Genomic DNA, 17,687 nt, shown 5'->3' on the forward strand with positions numbered 1-17,687 from the left:
CAACAACATTTTTGTGAAAATTGCCAAAGATACTGGACTTTTAGAGGAAGAATAAATAAGGAATATTCATGTAGGTGTATGACAATGTAAGAACAAACATTTGGTTTCACACTGTAGGCCTAAGCTAATGACTAATAGTCTTGTAACTACTAGAGTTGATGGTCCTTATCCTACCCACTACTAGGTAATGTCCACTGCACTTTTTTCGACACAAGTAACTTCTCAATTGTAACTCATTCCTTTGAACATAGAATCTATAGGAGGAACTATGCTATATTTTAGACTAGATTCTCCTATTTGTGAATCTATGGCTATAACCTTTAATTTGGTAGATCAACTAATGACAAACAGACAAGATTTCTTAAAGAAAGATGATGAAAAAATCAATTGACAAACTGAAAAATTAGAGATGATAACTCATGTGGATCTTCAATTACATGCAACACTTTGGCAAAAAAGGAAGATCTCATAAATAATTTTCATGCTACCCCTCAAATGGACCAAATAGGCATAACCAAGTCGATCAAGAAAAGAAAATATGAAAGTCCCAGTCGATCAAGAAAAGAAAGGCAAGTTTGAACCTACATGGCTTGGCCCTTATGTTGTCACTGGCTCCTTTGGCTCCGAAGCCTATTAGCTATCTATACTGGAAGGAGAACTCTTGAATGATCCTACTAACATCATTCATCTCAAGAAGTTCTATGCTTGAAGATCCTTGGTATACCCAGCTTTTAAAAAATACAAAAAAAAATAGTAAAGAGAAATAAGCGTCCAATGGTGAAAACTTGGCAATTCAAGCGCCTCAGATAGGTACCTTGGTGAAAACTTGGTAATTCAGGTACCTTGTGTACTAAGACTAATCCATTATCTATCACTATCCTATCCCTCATCCATCCACTCACCATCCCATAAAACACCTGCTTGTTCCCTTGGTGTTCCAACCAAATATCCAACATCTAATGAAGCTTGTAAATACCTCTTGTACAGCTTGTAAATCTTGTACCTCAACTTATAAATCTTGTACCAAAGCTTGTATCATACCTTGTAAATCTTGTATCATAGCTTGTATATCCAAATATTGTCCAAAACTTGTACCATATTCCAGCTTGTAAATAATCTTGTATCCTAGTTTGTATCCTATCACATGCACAAAAAGAATCCCATTTTCCTTAAGCTTTTCACAAAACCATCAAATTATCCAACTATCCATCCAACACACTCTAAAACATTTCAATCTCACAAAACCCAAACATGAACAACCTTGTACATTTGTAACATATCTTGATCTGTCAGCTTGTACATCCTCTTTAGCTTAGTACCATTGTATCTATCTAGCTTTCATGTTAGTTCATCCTTGATCAGCATCTTGCACACATTGCACAACCCTTGGTTAGCTATTCCAATGCATTCTTTAGCTAGATATCCTATCACCAAAGTGTTATCCTTCTTAGTTCAGCTTGCCAGATGCATCACTCATCCAGATCCATTAGCTTAGGTGCTATCCGATAGATCCTTGTAGGATATAGCTTTCCTCATGTCTGATCTTGGTCCGTTAGTACCTCATCCTACCCATCTCGTTGGCAAACGGTTCTCTTTTGGATTTTCACTTTCTTTTGATTTGGAATCTTCTCTTTGGATCTTGAAGTATCTTTTCCAAGCAATCTTTTTGTTCCCTACTCAAGGTTTCCACGATCTTCCATATCATGGTATTCTGTGAATGGGGCAATCTGAGCATAAGATTTTGATTAGGTCTTTTGTTTGTTTTTCTTTTCTGCTTGTGGGTTACCCAGTGTCAATTCCACGCTGCTTCCTCTAGGATTCATGTGTGCTACTGGGGCAATCCTTGTGCATTTGTTTTGAGTCAATTCTGTCAGTCCTTTGGATAGTTGGTGAAAAGGCCTTAATGTTCTTGGTAACCTTGGCAATTAACCAACAGTCCTATAGCAAATCTAGTGCTCAACTACATGGTGGTGCTTCTCTTTAAAGTATCCCCCCGCTCAAAAAGCTTCAATGGAATCCCTTCATCTCCATTATTCCCCATCCATATCCAGCATCTATTTCTCCTACCCCAGCTTATGCTTCAGTATCTCTTTGAATAAATCATCACTCTTAGTTTTAGGGATCCACAATCTTGGTCTTAGGATCCACCAATCAAATCAATCCACCAAGCCTCATCTTTCGAGATCCACAATCCTAGTCCTAGGGATCTCTGAAACCCATCTCTCACCAATCTAGCTCTTTGAAATCCTGTTGCATCAACTTTATCATCCCATCATCCATCTGCCTATCTTGCATTCCTTTTTATAGCACTCTTCTCCTTCATCCTCCCCCCAATGCTAAAAGTCTTAAGCTTGTTTACTCTTGTGCCTCTATTTTTCCCCTTTATCATTCTCCCATAGTGAGAGTTTGAGCTAACTAAACCTCTTCTCTTAAGCCACTCTTCGTCCTCCCACCCACCAAGATTCTTGTACTTTTCAAGAAGCCATCAAGCCTCACTTTCTCTCCCTGCCGCCTTCTTGAGGGGGCATCTCACAGTCCATTCTCTCATCTTCTGCTCTAGCCTTGGGCATCTTATTTTCTTATCTTTGATGTCATGCCACTTGCGGCATCGCATCAAAGAGGGGCAAAATGTAAACACCTAAAAATCTTTTAGAAAATAAAATATTTTTATTTTTTGAAAAAAGTCCCTAATGACATCATCATTTATTAATTAATTATTTAATTAGTTAATTAATTAATTTTTTATGTCATTAAATCCCTTTATCTTAATTAAAAATATTTAATTAAGGAATCCCTCCCAAAAATGTTTAAATCTTATTTAAACATTATTTCCTTATTTATTAATTATTTAATTAATAAATTGACCAAAAATTCCAAAATAAATAAATAATTTTTTTTTTGCCCAAAACTTGGCCAATTTCCTTAAGACCACTAACCTCTTCCAAAATCTTCTAATCCTTCTTTAATTTTGATTAAAGGCTGATCCCATCATTTCCTATCCCTAATCCCAACTCAAAATATTTAATTAAGATTAAATATTAATCCTCATGTTTATTAAAAATGTTTTAGTAAATATCTCCTCAACCCAAACCTTGAAATAAATAAAACTTTATTTATTTTCTAAAAAACCTTTTTTATCCTCATCCTAGGAAGTTCTAGACTCTTCTAAAAATTCTTCATCCTCATCCAAAGCCTAGACTCTTCTAGAAGATGTCAATCCTTATCTTTAATCCTAATCCTAATCCCCTCCTAACCTTGTCACATTCCCTAAACATGGGTTAAGACTTGCTAACCCAAGCCAAAGTTAACAAATATCTCCTCCTTCACCCACCCTCATTTATTTCCATCCACTTGCCTATCCCTAAGCTAATCCTAAACCATCCTAATCCATCCTCTAATCATTTGCACAATCCTAAGCAAGCTTAAAACCTTCCTAATCCAACCCAAGTTGAAATTCCTCACCCTCCAACATAAATGACTCTCAAATATCTCTTACACTCTCCTTCAATGCTCTTACAAAGCACTTATGAAGGGTCTTTATGAAGATATTATCCCTTGAGCCTCCTTTGTTGACTCATCCTTGCCCTTTCCTCCATCCTCTCACCCTATGACATGCGTCACTCCCTGATTGGTTGTAAGGAAGCACAATCCATGTGCTCTCATCTCATTCAATTTGAGCCCTCCATAAGCTTTCTCCTTTCCTTCCATCTTAGCCCTCCATCCCTCAAGCCTCTTTCTTATAAATTGGATCCTTCCCCTTTGCAAACACAACACAATCTAGAAAGTAAAGCCATAATGCCATTTTGAGAAGCCATTTTTACATCAAATCCATTCACCAAAATCTATCAAAAATTCTCCATTGAAGCCCATTTGAGCATTTGAGCATACATACATAATCAAGCCATCTTAGCTATTAGGCACACCTCTACATCAAGTGATCATCCTCATTGAGAGAGCCTATCCATGGCTCATATTCTCATTTGAGGACTTCACTTTGTCTCTCATGAAGTTATGTTAAATTAGTATGCAAATGCTTTTTGATTGTTTTAATTTAGTGTTTCTAACATACTAAAGTAGCATATACAACTTCCACATTGCCTTATTAATTATTGGGATGACAAGTCTTTATGACTATCATAGACAAAACTATGGACCATTTTGTTGATAAGTTTCAGTCTTAAAGAAACTTTCTCCACAACCTAATCTACAAGGAAGTAGAGTTGGAGAAAGGTCTCTCTAAAGCTATTGAGATAAATCTTGATAGATTGTCATATATCCATAAACTTTACTATAACCAATTGCCACTCAAATGTAATAGATGTCATGGACATGGCAACTTTGTCAAGAACAAAATATGCTTCAGACGCTCCAAAATTCTCAATACGCATTTAACACAATCAAACCAAATAGACAAACTAGATTAAGATACCAAATAAGGTCAAACTACTATTATTTTTAACAGGTTTGAAATATTAGGAGAAACATCTTAAGGTCTTCGTAAGAGGAATTGCATAATCATGTTGAAGTTAATTCACAAGAAATCCATAGGGAGGTAGGAGGATAAAGCCCTTTTGGAAGGATATTTTGAAGTTGTTTTTATGAGTGAATCCATAGAAGGAACTTACAAAAATACTATACAAGACTCAAAGGAAAGAAATTCACTCACAAAAATGGAAAATAATAACTTGAAAAATGGGAATGATGAGGAAGAATCTATTTACAAATGGAAATGAGGAAAAGATGTCAAAGAAACCTGATTTCTTTTTACCTTTCCCTTGTCATGATAGTTTAGATACAAGATTTTGATATTATAGAAATTACAATGTGACCCAACAACAACATTTTTGTGAAAATTGCCAAAGATACTGGACTTTTAGAGGAAGAATAAATAAGGAATATTCATGTAGGTGTATGACAATGTAAGAACAAACATTTGGTTTCACACTATAGGCCTAAGCTAATGACTAATATTCTTGTAACTACTAGAGTTGATGGTCCTTATCCTACCCACTACTAAGTAATGTCCACTGCACTTTTTTCGACACAAGTAACTTCTCAATTGTAACTCATTCCTTTGAATATAGAATCTATAGGAGGAACTATGCTATATTTTAGACTAGATTCTCCTATTTGTGAATCTATGGCTATAACCTTTAATTTGGTAGATCAACTAATGACAAACAGACAAGATTTCTTAAAGAAAGATGATGAAAAAATCAATTGACAAACTGAAAAATTAAAGATGATAACTCATGTGGATCTTCAATTACATGCAACACTTTGGCAAAAAGGGAAGATCTCATAAATAATTTTCATGCTACCCCTCAAATGGACCAAATAGGCATAACATGATGGTATGTCATTATTCCTCATTAGACCCTTATTACAGAGGTCCGTAGCCATATGGTTGAACTTTTGGTTGGGGGATCATGCTCCAATAATTGTAGCATTATAGTTCCCTAATGACATTTCTTTTTCCCTTGAGAGTAGTAATTTCAATAATGTTGCTTCAAGGGAAAGGCTTCCTGGTGTGTGGGAAACAAGAATTCCTTGTTGTTTTGTTCTTGGAACTTTAGATAACTATAACAACACTCTTTCTAGGTTTGAGCTAACTATAGGCTCTACTAAATTACTAATGGTAATAAAATTTAGGATTTATATTTTCATATTAATATGGTCCTAATATATTTTGATCAAAGAAGAAAAGAGAAAGCACAACACATGTGCTATTCTAGAGATGTGAATAAGGGAAGAGCTTAATAAAACAATGCAGAGAGACATACCTCAAAATCTCCTTTTTCCAATCTTTGAGAATATGTTTCTATTAAAATTTAGAGCATTCAAAAACAAAACAAAATGGAGTTTAATGGCATGCCAATAGTTTAAAAGGAGAGCTATAGCGCCCCGCCAAGGGATCCAAAAGAATTAACCTAAAGTTTCACTAAGTTTGCTAAACATTTTTTTTTTTTAAAGTAAGAAAGTATAACATACACATCAAACACATAGTAGCGGAAGCAATAACATGTAATCATCAACAAACATACATTGTAAGTTACATTTCTTAAAGATCCCAAGACGTAGAGTCACGTTTAAATTTAATTAATTCTAAGTCTAACAACTATCACATACATATGAAAGAATAATCAGAAAGTCCCATGTCCATAATATACATTTGATCCGAATGCCTCTTGGCAAATTAATTCGGAATGCTCAATCATCCACTGTACAAGTCACAGGGTATGAAAGGCTTAAAAGAATATACATATGTAAAGATAAAGATACAACATCCTCAAATCCATGATACAAAGTACAGTAAAAATATATGAAACTATTCACCATACATGATACATCCATACATCCATAATGATAAAACATCTATCATAAAATCTAACCATCTATCATAATAATCCAAGAACATAGTGAAGGTAAATGCCAATCACGAAAACTCCAGCCACGGTGACCACGAAACGGATCTCAATGGTAAGAGTAAAAGCACTACCACCCGACCACGTGGAACCTAAATGGTCCACTCCCACCGCGCTGAGGAGATAGTCTCAAGTCCCAAACAAGGTATCAAAACACAAAACACAAGTACTCTCTAAGTCTGGAAATCCTAAAAGTATACTAACTCAAGGGTTCCAACATAGATAGACATCTAGACCCAGAGGCACCACAAAGACACGTAGGAAACCTAATATGCAAGCGGGAAAGTGTCATTGCAAAAGTCACGTAGAAGTTACCCGAGCAATCCCTTAGGAATCCCGGGTCCCTACTGATCCCTGCGGCCACTAGTATCCTCTCATACTAACGAGGCATACTATGGAATGCAAGGTCATAACCAAGCGTTCTCTCTACCCCATCCTAGTTTGTACTAGCACTCAAGGCATGGGAGAGAACATACAATTATCTTGTTAGGTTCATTTTCTTCCATTTAGTGTAAATGTTTTCACTTATTAAATCAACTTACAATGGGTTACTCCAGGAAGCCTCTTAGGGCCCCGATCCCCATTGCAAGCCACTTCTCGACTCTACACATAGATAACCTACCCTAGGCTCATGAAATCATAAATCAAAGAATCATAATAAAACCACCTCAGTCCTATACAAGCAACTGAAAAGACATCATAAAAGATAAGCCACAAAACTACATCAATTCTTCATGAGCAACAAATAAGCACCAAATAATAATCATATGACCACGACAGTTCTCTATCAGCAACTGAAGGCATCAATGATAAATCACAAAATCCAATGGTTCTCCAATGAGCAACCAGAAAGTATCCCAATAGTAAATTACAATACTGATCGAAGACTCCAAAATGGTCAAGTCAAAACATGACATCATCAAGAACATAACAAACACTTTAGTCCTCTCAAGCGACCGAAAAGCAATCCAAGTATAACTGATTGAGACTCAAAAATGGTTATCAAATATAACTGATCAAGGCTCAAAAATGGTTAAGTTAGGTATCTCAAATACATACACCTCAGTTTCACACAAGGAAACTGGAAAGCAATAACAAACAGTAAATACAATCATTTCATAGAGCACTTCATCACATTACCATGGTCGGGTTAAGAAAGATCGAGACCAAATCATCATGACATCACATTCACAACCCCGAACCTCTGGTAACAACCTAAGATTGGTCAAAGCTAAGCCAATCCCCAAAAATCACAAATAATAGACAACGTATAGAAAACATCAAAGTCTCATAGATTGGATTTGTTTTTTTTTTTTATTTGAAAAAAATATTGTTGATTTAAACAATAAGGTTTCAGTTTCAGTATTGTCAAACCTAAATAAGATTAATTAATGATACATAAAGAATCATATGATATTTATTAATAATTTATTTATTTATAAAATTATTAATAAATAATAAAATTTCAATATAATTTAAAATTTAATAAATTTTAAATTAACTAATAATAATATTAAATAAAATAATTATATTTAAAACGATTTTTAAAAAAATGATTTTTAAAAAAAGAAATCGTATTACTATTAAAAGAAACGACATTTTTTAAGGCCCGCCAGCCTGCCGTCCACCTGCGGCCGCAGGTGTTACTGCTGCCGCAAGCAGCAGTACCACCTGCTGCGGCAGCGTGGGGAAGGGTGTAGGGGCGTGGGAAGTGGTGGCCCCGCCCCACCCAAAAATATATATATTTTTTTTTTTAATTTTTTTTCTTTTATAAAAAAAATCTCTAATTTCGTTTTTTAATAAATGTATAAAATAAATTAATTTTATTTTAAATTAGATTTATTTAATTTTATTAAAACTATATATATATATATATATATATATATATATATATAAAATAAATAATGTTTATTTTATATTTAATTTTTATTAAGACAATATCCTCCAAGGAAAATATATATATAATATATATATATATATATATATATTTTATTTTTTATTTTTTTTTAAATTAGAACTTTCAATTTTACATTCAAAACCCTTACTCATTTTAATCTTGATTTCTTAATCTAGAAAACAAGGGTTCTAATGACTCTTCCAGTCTCCATGAATACAGAAATTATTGACGAACAATTAATGAATTCACAATATTGAAAGGTTAAAACTTTCATCACAGAGAAATTAGATTTACAAACTCCAAACACGAAGAAGACAGGAAAGGATATTTGCGTAATAAATCGATAATCAATAACACAAGACCCTACCTGATCCTGATGCTATTATGCAATCTCCAGGAACTGTAAGAGAATTCACTCCTCTCAATAACCTTCTTCTGGAAAACTTTCTTGGTATCAGCCTTCTGAAATTCGCTTCCAAAAGCAGTCTCCCCAAAAATTCCCGTCCAAATTCGTGTGTCCCCAAACATGAACCCCCAAAGTTGTGATAAGCAATTTTCTCCTCAAATCGGGGCACTAATTGTGCGTTCACCCGAGAAGACTCTTTGCACAACTCAGTTAACTCCAAATTAACCTTTATTATCTTTTCTTTTAATTTGCATTCATCTTTTATGCACAATAAGTTGATTTATTAAATAACTTTATTTAATATTCCACTTGACTTCTATTTTAAATTAATTTATTACTTTAATCTCATGTGCACTTCATAAAATTAAAATAACATTATTAATTTTTATTATTTAATCTTTTAATTTATTTATCATATTTAAACTCATGCTTAGATCATGCGATCTAGAATTCTTAATAATTTTATATCTTTCAACTTTTTAAATTAATTTTAGAAACTTAATTGATAACATATTTAATTAATTTAAATAACAATAATATTTAGCATTTATTTAAAAATGAACTCCAAATATATTATTATTAAATTAAATTAATATTATCCTGTTCTAAATTTATCTTTGAACTTTAACCTCTAAATTTAATTCTTTTATTTAATTAATTTCTCAATTAATTAAATATTAAAGACATCATATTAATTCTCCATTAAATTAAATCTTTAATTAATCTTTTTAATTAGACTTAATTAATAAAAAAAATACACCAAGGACTCATAAAGCAACATATGAAAACCCTACATAGAAAAACACATATTAAACCAAAACAAAAAGGGTTATAATCCTGAAATTACATCATTTGATGCATTCGGAGGGTACTTAACTCAGATACTTGTCCTAATTATCAATTAGGACAATTGGCTAAAGGGTTTAGGAATTGGACTTAAGAGTTTATCTCCCCTCTCTTACCATTGAGACAATGCGATAGGGTACGCTCATCCTGGCAATTCAGGGAAGTCGATACCCGGTACCTGCAACCTGCATAAAATCCACGCATGTACAAACACAATATTCTAAGCTAAACAGACAATGGCCGGAAGTGGTGCATCGTGTAGATCCCGACTAGCAAGTGACTACGACTCCCTTCCTTAACCACATCAGAAACACCATACATAAATAAAACAAACACGCACACCATACACATGCAGTATGGGGTAAGTATCCATAAGAAGCACATGGAATAATAAACCATCTAACTAATCATCATCGATAACTGAAAACATTGAATAATCATCATACATGCATGAAATATAGAGTACCAAGTAATCTCATCATATAATAAACTGAGTGTAAAACAACATCTGATAATCTCTAAAATAATAATACTAATCATCAAACATAAATTGGCCTAAAAGAGTTTGGCAATGATAACAGAAATGAGACTTAGGGGCAGGCACTACAAGAGCATGGATACAATCTAGAGTAGTTTAGATAATAAGGGAAATGGGGACAAAACAAATTAAATCGAGTTACATACCAATCCATGTCAACAGTGTTTAGTAAGGAAGAAACCCTAATGTTGCACCTGTGCTATAGGATGAGCCATGGAATTTCACAACATTTCTTATTTTTTCCCAGATGCCCAATGTCTCTCACATACAATTATATAAGCCTAATCAAATTCTTGCCCGTTTATTTTCTTGAAAATAGTAATAAATTTTTGGTATTTTCTTGAGTGAGGGAAATTTTCATGGGTGAGATTTGGTGTTTTGCATGGACTAATGTATACCATAAACTAATGTTAAATTTAAAGTGGCTTGTGAATCACTTTTAAGAATATTAAAGATTCTTATGAAATGTGCTAACATATAGCTTTATTGTTTTAATTCATTTCTTGGAAATGAATGGTTCATACTTTATAGTTCAAATTTGTGATTCTTTCAACTAGGTTTTGGTTTTTCTAAGTGTTAATGCAATGTACCCATTCATGATTATCATGCAAAACATACTTTATATATGAAACAAGATTTAAATAACAACAATCAACTAAAATTACACTAAATGTTGATTACAACTTAAAGTGGCTAATATATATCATTTTCTACATCATAGTACACCCAAGTTGAATTCAGTATTAATTTCTCTAACAAGGTGCAAGTATCAAAATATATAAGTGCTCAAGGACTGTGCTTCCTATTCTTGACATACTTTAATTTTCGTCCATGATGTCATCTAACAAAACTATGATTTTGATTATTTGAATCCACGTACATAAGAGGCATAATCTAGGAAAAATCCAAAGAAGCAAGATAAAAGTGAAAAAAATAAAAATTTCTCAAAGTTAAACTCACACTTTAATTATAAAGGTCAGATGATACATCTTTCATTGGAAAAATACGTATTGTCCTTGGAAATAGGAACTAGATTAAAAATGAATTAAGGATATGTAGCTAAAATCATACTGGTAATATTGCTCATTTGGAGTTTAAAGGGACAAATATGAATATGTTGTTGGTAAGGCAAGAGGGATAGCAATCGATAGTGTTGATGTTGTTCTTACATTACTGAAAGGGCATGATGGTAAGCTTCTTAATGATTCCTTAGGACACCTAAATCTTCTAGCATGGAGTCATCTTGGTATGGGCTCATCACCCATCTTGCCTTGCTGGTAGAAAATATGTTACAATAATGATCCATAATTCTTTTTTCCATTAATTGCATTCATAGGATCCATCGTCCCCCATTGTTTTTTTCTCTCACCTAATTCACCCTTCTTCTTTTCTCAAAAAAGGATTATCCTAAATAAGAATAAACCCTCCTCTTCAAAATAGACTTCCATGGAGAAAATCTCAACTTAACTAGAGGGAAAACTATGATTAAAATTATTTCTCAATCCTTTTTCATGCCAAAAATAAATTGTCTAAAATCCTTCCAAATGAAAATGCATATCTACCTACCTTCTCATATTTTATAAATAATAACATTTACATGTTATTAAATATATTTTTAATTAGTAATCAATTATCAATATTTTTGAGTATGTTTCTAACTATCAGATATAAATGAATAATTATTTTATTATGAATAGTGGAATATTAAACAATTGAGAATCCAAATGAGTAATATAAATGAAGAGAACTAAATTAAGAAAATAATTATTAGTTTGTCCATTTATTTACCTTTTATTAAAAAATTAAATCAGTTTTCAATATTGATCGAAGAGCCGAAAATAGTGGATAAAATCTCCTAAGCCATTTAACAAAACGTCATGTACCTAGGAAGATGCAAAGTGAAACCACAATTAGCATGAGAAAGATAAGGTCCAAGGGCCATGACTGAGTTGTGGAAGATAAAATTAACCTCATCCATAGTAAATAAACCTTAGAGAAAGTGAAAAGAGAAAGTACAAATGAAAATTATCTAGTCACTTATTTAATGATTTATTTGATAGTTTATTTAGTCACTTCTGTTTAGGTAACTAATTATCTAGTCACTTATTTCTAGTCATTTATTTGGTAGTCTATTTAGTCATTTCCATTTGGTTGATCTTGTGATTTTACCCAGTGACCAAAGTAGTCATCTATTTAGTCACTTATACCTGTAAATTGTAAAGAAATAGTGAAATGTGATTAATTTTAGTCATGTGACTAAAAATTTTAGTAGTGTAACTAAACTTTTTAGTCACATAGTCGCATATTTGCTAAAATGTATTAGTGATTGTAAATTCAAGAGCTATAGGAATAAATTTAAGAAGACATTTTCAAGAGGAAAATACTTTTCTCATAACTACTTTGGCCTAAGAAAAAAGCTTCTCATTTAAAGTAAGCTAGGTCAACATTTTTTGAGGTTGGAAGCATAACATGAATTGTGTGATACATATTTTTTGACAAGGAGTGCTTGATGAAGGATAAAATTTCAAAGACTTTTATAGATGTATTAAAATTTTGCACTCTTGAATAATACATGGATGGTGGATAATTTTGGAGGCTCAATATTTTCACTGTGAGGATTTTCCTAAGGTACTTATCTTATGTCACATTTATAAAGGAATGTTGTTTATTTTTCATGTATAAATCATAAGTGTTTATTTTCATGACGTCTCAAATTAAATAGAAATGATCATTGTATTGGTTCAAGTTGTCTTAATGTCTACTAGTATACCATACCCTATCATTTACATCCTCTATAGTACATATCTAAGGTCCCTAGTGCTCATATTTAGCATTGCCAATTGTTGTAGCACCCAAGTCCAACACTTTTTTGGCAAGAAGAACTAGCTTAATGTGATATGTGCTTGAAGTATCATAATATCCTGCAATTACATAGAGCACATTCTCATATCATACTTTCTGAATTTCCTTCAATCTTCATCAATATTCAACACACCAGGGATGCACTTCCTCTCTCTTATTTTGTGTTTATTTTAGTATTTGTTTGATGTAATTAGAAACTTGAATAAGTTTCTTAGATTTGATGCATGCTAATTTAACTATTTAGATTGATTAATTTAATAAATATTAATTTCATCCCATAATACTAGATTCTTATACTTTATTTTCTTCAATTAATTATCTCCCACATTCTATTATGAAAATGGACCATAAGAATCTTGTCCTACAATATCCATTTCATATTTTGGAGCAAATCCAAAAATATACTCAATGCACAAATTTAAAGCATGAAAACACAAAAATATAGTCAACGCAAATTTAAATTGCATCCAACTCTAAGATTTACGGACACCAGTAAAGGGTGTCTTAATTTAATATTTTAAATAGGGTTGCTCTTTTACCATATTCTAGAAAAAAAAAAAAATTAAAACCATTTGCAAATATAACATTTAGGTCATATAAAGATTACATAAAAAATTATCAATTTAAATAGATATCAAATTTCTAAATCTATAATTCAATCGCGATTCATCCATCATCCTCATAAGAATAAGAAAAAGCCAAAATATTCAAACTAATAATTATAATATATAAGCACATATATAAGTATACCAAATTAGTACACACATTTTGGAAGACCCTTTTAAGGGTGAGTCTATCATCCACAAAAAAACATCACCTCATTAGGGGTCAATGAGGGGTTTTAGGAAGTGGATGGTCTATCCAAATCTTCTCCTAAAATAGCAACTGCTAATTTTTAGCAATGCTTTTTTCCACTTTTCAAACATCTTATTAGTACTTGTCATAGGTTCGCATTATGAATTAGTCATCTTAACTAGTGATTAAATGAATTCTTTTCCACCAATTAAAATTGATTATACTTTTATATTTTGTTATAAATTTCATGTTTCGTAAATATACATACAAGTTTTTTAACTTAATAATTTCAACAAATTAATTTTCTATTGTTTGATTGAATTTTTTTAACTCTTATATGGGACGATTGTAAAGTGTGATATTTTTAAAGAATTATTCTAGTCGTGATTAGTGCCATGTATGTAGTTGATCCCTATCTTTTCTCAATTCATAGAAATCTTATTTTATTTACTTATACAAGTTCTCATGTATGGAGTTGCATGGCTTTAACCCTTTCAAAATAGGTAAGGATTTATATGAAAAAAAATACTTTTATTTTCAAAGTCAACTTACCCATTTCATTTTAAAGCTAGCAGTTGTAAAATTTGGTGCTAAAGATTGTAAAAATATTACCTTTACATTTGCTAACAATGTATTATTTTCACTTTTATTATTTACATTCTTCGAATCACATATCATGTCTCAAATAATTTCCTAAATCGTGTAGCCTTTCTTATGTTTTGAATGTTTGAGTCAATTTTGAAAATATATAATTGTTCATTCAAAGAAATGAAGGTTATCTGGCTCTAATTCCTGGATAAACATTGAAGCCTTTAGAAATTTTGATCTTGGGTGGACATTTTCCATTAACTGTGTTGTCTGCAATTGAAAAAAGAAATCATTCCTATTATTTTTGAAAACGAATTTGTTTGACAATACTTTGACTAATCTTTTTTTTGAACATTTTAAATATATTTAAATTTTCTCTCTATTTTGATTAAGCAAAAGAAGGTTTTAAAGGAACCGAAACCTTTTACAAAAAGTCATGAGAGAAGCAAAGAAGAAATCTATAGAGAGAGCTATCTATAGAAAACATGAAACAGACCTCCAAAAAATACATCCAAGAGCTCACTCGAAGGACTACTAAAAAAGACAGCAAAAGGATAGCAAAAGAAACAACAAAAAGCCAGCTAAGAAGACTTGATCAGGTCAAGTGCCTAGTCTGTAAGGATGTGCATATTTTCAGCCATAGCCTTGACCTCATTCATTTTGCTCATGTCCTCAATCTTCTTTGAGTGAGCCTTAGTATGCTTGTTGGGACCCTGAATCTCAACAACCTTAGGGGATTCCTGACCTTTCTCATTCTCCACTTTATTCAACAGAGTGCTAACATTGTCAGCAATCTATTTAACCAATTTTCCTAGATTTCTCATCTTAGCTTCCAATTTTGAGATCTTCCCCTGGTTGGCATTAAACTCTTTATCCATCGCCCTGTTCTTTGCCTCTAGCTGTGGGATCTTTTGCATGAGGTTTTTGACTTAATCTACATTCCCAATCACCTCTAATAGTCTATCAATATGTTGTCCAAGTGTGCATTCACCACAAGCCACTTTGCCAGCTTACTCTACCTCTTTTGAAAGTTCTTGCATATCCCTTCCAACCACCTGCATTTGTTTTTTCATAGCCCCAATCTCCTTCAATATTATGCCAGGGTTACCATACAACCCTTTTGTAGACCCTGGCAAATCTTCAGACTTATCCACAACATCAAGATGTAGCCCCTATTCATCAGACTCCTCATCATCTGCCTCCCCATTATGCCTAACTTTCTTTTCCTGATGTCTTGAGGGCTATATCTTCCTCTTCATCCTATGGACCGAGGGTTCATCATCCGAGGAGGAAAAAGCCCTCATAGTAGTAATGCCCTTAATCCTAGTACCCTTACTCCCACTTTTCTTTTTATAATCCCTCACCAAATCCTCCATAAAATCACTTTCTTTGTCTGAATCAGAGTCAACAATCACTTTTCTTCTTCTTCTTTGAACTACCCCCGAAGCCCTTGTTCAAATTCTCCTCACCCCCTTGGCTTCATCTTGGGTTTCAGAATCATAACCCTTCTCTAGAATGCTACCTTCCATATCATAATTAGCAACCTTCAAAGAGCCTTTAGGCTTTACGATCTTTTTGGACTTCAAGACATTCATGATGAGAACCATAAGACCCTCGTGGCAAACATGTTCGCCATTTTGGTCTTTCTATATAGCCTGGATAGATATGCTAAGAGATTGCCTTAAATAGTGAGGAAAATTAATTTTAACATTATGCCTAAAGTGGTTGGCCAGCATGAAATGGTACCCATAACATTTTGTAAATCTCCCATCAAGGGTTAGGTATTCCATAATCACAAACAACACAAAATGCCATGGGTGAGAAACAAAGGCCGGATTGATATAGGAATTACCTATTTTGACTAGATGGTTCTTCTCGTTCTTAGACTCCACAAATTCCTTAATTGCTCTGTCTAAAATTTTTCATTCCCTATAGGAATTGATGCCATCCAGCCCCAAGCCCGTGGTCTCAGCAATCACATCCTTAGTGACCTCCATACACTAATTACCCACCAAAACCAAGCCTTCCTTCCAAGTTTTTATGAACTGTTGTGTAATGACTGGGTTATTACCATTTAACCACTCCATATACCTAGTAAAATTACCATGCCTTAGAATATCCCACACCTCCTCCTTCTTCATCCACTTCGAACAATGAACTGGTTCCACCCTTTTCCTCTTACCTCCCATTTTCCTCTCACCAAAATCACAGTTCATCTTCCTTTGAAACCCCCAAATGAAGCTAAAAATAAGAGTCTCACAAAAAACAAAGAACAAAATGGCCAAACTAACCCAGAATCTGTGTGAGTAAATGCTCATATCACTGAAAATCATGACCTGACACTCGCAACCACATATCCTCACATAATTACATGGTACTGACACTGTCATATTTAAATTTTTTTTTTGCATAGGCCTCCATTTATCATGATGAAAGAATTGGCAACCATCCAGAGATAAAGGATCATAATGTTCCCAAATGATAATATGATCACTATGGCATGCAACATTTGCTGCCCAATCTGCTATACAATTAGCTTCTCTAAAATTATGATTTATAACACAAGAATCAAAGGATTTAATAATGTTAATAGCCTCAAAGATAATATTACTAATTTTCCACAAAGTTTTAGAAGTTTTATTAAGGCAATTAATAATATTGAGTGAGTCACCTTCCACCCATATTTTTTTCATATTCATTTTCTTAGCATAAATAAGACCATGAAGGGCAGTAGAGGCTTCAACAACATAATTTGTTTGATTTTTTATTGGGATACTCATACTTCCCATATTATCACCATTAGAATTCCTTATCACAATACCACACCCTACTTTTCCTAGGTTTCCTTTTGAAGCCCCATCAAAGTTTATCTTGAACCAATTCTCCAAAGGACAATCCCATCTTGCATATTCTTTGGGATTAGGTCTTTGAACACCCATACACAAACTTTTCAAATTCCAATTATGGAGAACTCGATCTTCCCACTCATTACCAAGTTGTTGTTCAGAACCAATAGTTTAATATTCTCAATTATAAGGATCTTTGTCTTAAGGAAAACTTGATTAGGATTAGACTCCACATCTCTAAAGATCCTATCATTGTGCTCCTTCCAAATACTCCAACCCAAATATGGAAGGATGAAATCCCATAGTTTAGCAAGCAAGGTATTCTTGGAGGGGGGCTTCCAACTAGTAAAGAACAACTAAATAATGGATGGGAACACCCATTCAACATTCAATAAGCTACAAATTTTATCCCAAATCTTCTTGGTAAAAGGACAATGCAAAGTGATGTGGTCAATGGATTCCCCATCATTCTTACAAAGAACAC

The 17,687-nt window shown here is 33.0% G+C and overlaps 1 pseudogene; it reads left to right on the forward strand.

Annotated features, from left to right (window-relative positions):
• The first annotated feature begins 4,692 nt into the window (after positions 1-4,692).
• Positions 4,693-5,455, forward strand: LOC149533520 (cyclic dof factor 2-like; annotated as a pseudogene).
• Positions 5,456-17,687: the final 12,232 nt, after the last annotated feature.

The sequence above is a fragment of the Cupressus sempervirens genome, chromosome 10 (genome assembly GCF_028749045.1).
Source record: "Cupressus sempervirens isolate cs-2001-9-10 chromosome 10, ASM2874904v1, whole genome shotgun sequence".
NCBI lineage: Eukaryota > Viridiplantae > Streptophyta > Pinopsida > Cupressales > Cupressaceae > Cupressus > Cupressus sempervirens.